The following is a 2679-nucleotide window of genomic DNA, read 5'->3' on the forward strand; positions in this document are numbered from 1 at the left end:
TGGTGCTGGGGGATTGAACCATGGTCCCTGTGCTTTGCTTGGCTTAGCTTGTTCTAAGTAGGTGCTTTAGACCACTGAGCCATCTCACCAGCTCCCCAGCTCTCTTGATCTCTTTTTCCACTTGAAGATCTCCCTTCGGCCAGCAGGTGACCCAGCTGCGTCCTCCTGGATGCACAGCAGGGCGCCCTGGCATGCAGAGCCCACGCTCTGTCTCTGTCCATCCATTGGCGGCTTCCAAGATCTGGCCTGATGAATTAATGGTACTGCTGTACGCTGGGTGTGCCTGGCTCGCTGTAATCAGATGTCCTTTATTCTTTGGGGAAGATGCCTCTCGGGAAAGCTGGGTAAACTGTAACCTCTCTTTGGTTTTTGAGGCACCTCTGCACTGATGTCTACAGCAGCTGTCCTAGCCCACAGCCCCGCCAGCCGAGGAGCCGCTCGCCAGCATTTGCTGCTACTTGATTTCTTGCTTTAATTCATAATTTTCTAATGATTGGTAATTTGAGCTTTTCTTTTTTTTTGTTTCATGAAAGTACCAAAAAAAAAAAAAAAAAAAAGCTTATATACAAAACAGTTAGATGCAATGTGTTAATTATTGAAACTGTCCTACCAATTTGGTTTGAAACTGTCTCATCGCTATTTGTTTATCAATAAAATTATGGAAAAAAATTTTTTTAAATAGTTAGAATAGATATACAGCTACTTTCTCGTAGTTCAATGAGAAGAAAGATTTGTACCAGTAGCGTTTGGACAGGATATGTCATGTCTGCATCTTGTACTATGAATAGCTACTACGAAGACAGCAGTATGCAATGTATTAATTATTGAAAGTGTCACGTTGCTATTTGTTTCTCAATTTAAAAAAAAAAAAAGGCTGCAGACGTAGCCTGTGCAAAGGCCCTGGGTTCAATCTCTAGTCACCTCCCTTATGTAATAACATTATTATTCATTAACGAAGTCTCATGACAAGGACACTAAAGGCAGTGACTAAATGATTTTAAAAATTTCAAATCGAAATAGTGCAGAATATTTTATTTCATATTAAGAAATCAGACGTAGGGGTGTGTGAGATTTAATCTGGTGAGAGTCTTGCAGTTCTGCCTGGTACCAGCAGATGGCGCCCACCTACTGTATTTTATAAGCTACTGTTTGTTGGTCTAATATTTGATGTTTTGGTTTGCTTTGTGTCTTAGTTACTTTTCTCATTGTTGAGACAAGATCCCCAATGTGGGAGGAAAGATTTGTTTAGCTCTCAGTTTGTAGAGGTTTCAGTCCCTAATTGGCTGGCTCCAAGGCAGGGTGGCAAGGGTCACGGGGCAGAGAAGACAGCCTCTTTTTCTCCCTTGTGCGGTATCTAGCCTACCGCGACCCAATCAGGGGACTGATCAGACAACACCCACCCTTTAATCCCCGCGCTGCACCGGGATGCATCACACATTCTAGCCTCAGCCCAGCTGAGCACACCCAGGGACCGTGTGAGGCAGTTAGCCAGCTGCACGCCTGTGCGCAGTCGGCCCTCGCGCTCCCAGCCCGCCCAGGCCCTTTCTCCAATGCCCCTGGAGCCGCCCCCAGTGATTCATCCACCAGCTGCCGGGGTCACGGGGCTTGCTTTCTGACTGCCAGCCCCCCTGCCTGGTGTTAAATACAGCTGGCTTTCCCAGCATCTTCCTGTAGCCCCCGTCCGCACTCAGACTGGGGAGCTATGCTCCCCGGAGCCGCATCCCAGCCTTTCTGATCCTCAGATCGGCCTTTCAGTCTACTTGGCTGCTTTAGCTAACTCTGTTCCCTGGCTCAGTGTATCGTGAAAGTCAGAGTCCCCAACGGAAGTCATTGCTGCACACCTCGGGTCACCCTGTCCTCATAAGGAGCTGGGATGTCTCCTTGGATCCTCCCCTTTTCCTCCTCCACCGTCTACACACACCCCCACACCCAGCGCTCTCCACTGTCCAGGACAGCATCCTGCGGCACAGACTGACAGTGTTCACCTCCCGCTAAGCCCCCTTGACCTTGGTATGGACGGAGCTGTGGTGTCGCAGAGAACTGTCAGGCCATCCCCAGGTCGACGGCCACCTCTGCCGGATCTTCCCTGTTGGCCCTGCCCACGCTCCCTCTGCAGTCTTTCTGACGGCCTGCTTCAGTCTGACACCTGGTGCCAGCCGCTGTGGGCCCTGGGTGCCTCTCCTGACCCCGCCTGCCCATCGGCCTTGTCTATCCTCACCCCAGTGAGCGCCAGGTGCCTAGAGATGGGCCTTACCCCTCCCCTTCTTCCCTAGATCCTTTGCCCACACTGTGAACTTGGCAATATTTGGTGGCCGGGAGTGGTGGTGCAGGCTTGTCATCGCAGCATTTAGGAGGCTGAGACAGGAGGATCTCTGTGAGTTTGAAGCCAGCCTGAGCTGCACAGTGACATCCTATCTCAAACTCCAAAAGATAATATATGGTAAATTTGTGACTTTTTTTTTTTCCTCCTGTACCAGGGGTTGAACTCAGGACCCTGCACTTGCCAGGCAAGCACTTATTCTACTGAGCTATCTCCCTGGCCCCATTGTGACATATTTTAGATACATTTTTAAGTATCAAAATTTGACTTGAGGGTCTGGTGAGATGGCTCAGTGGTCTAAAGCACCTACTTAGAACAAGCTTAGCAAAGCACAGGGACCGCGGTTCAATCCCCCAGCA

At 49.5% G+C, this 2679-nt stretch overlaps 1 protein-coding gene across 1 annotated transcript in view; it reads left to right on the forward strand.

The window, feature by feature from the left end:
- The window catches only part of Dlgap5 (DLG associated protein 5), a 33477-nt gene that overhangs the window by 22305 nt on the left and 8493 nt on the right, over positions 1 to 2679 (forward strand). The gene's annotated exons all lie outside the window — the stretch shown is intronic.

This window comes from Octodon degus, unplaced genomic scaffold, assembly GCF_000260255.1.
Source record: "Octodon degus isolate 3935 unplaced genomic scaffold, OctDeg1.0 scaffold00105, whole genome shotgun sequence".
NCBI classification, from domain to species: Eukaryota; Metazoa; Chordata; class Mammalia; order Rodentia; family Octodontidae; genus Octodon; species Octodon degus.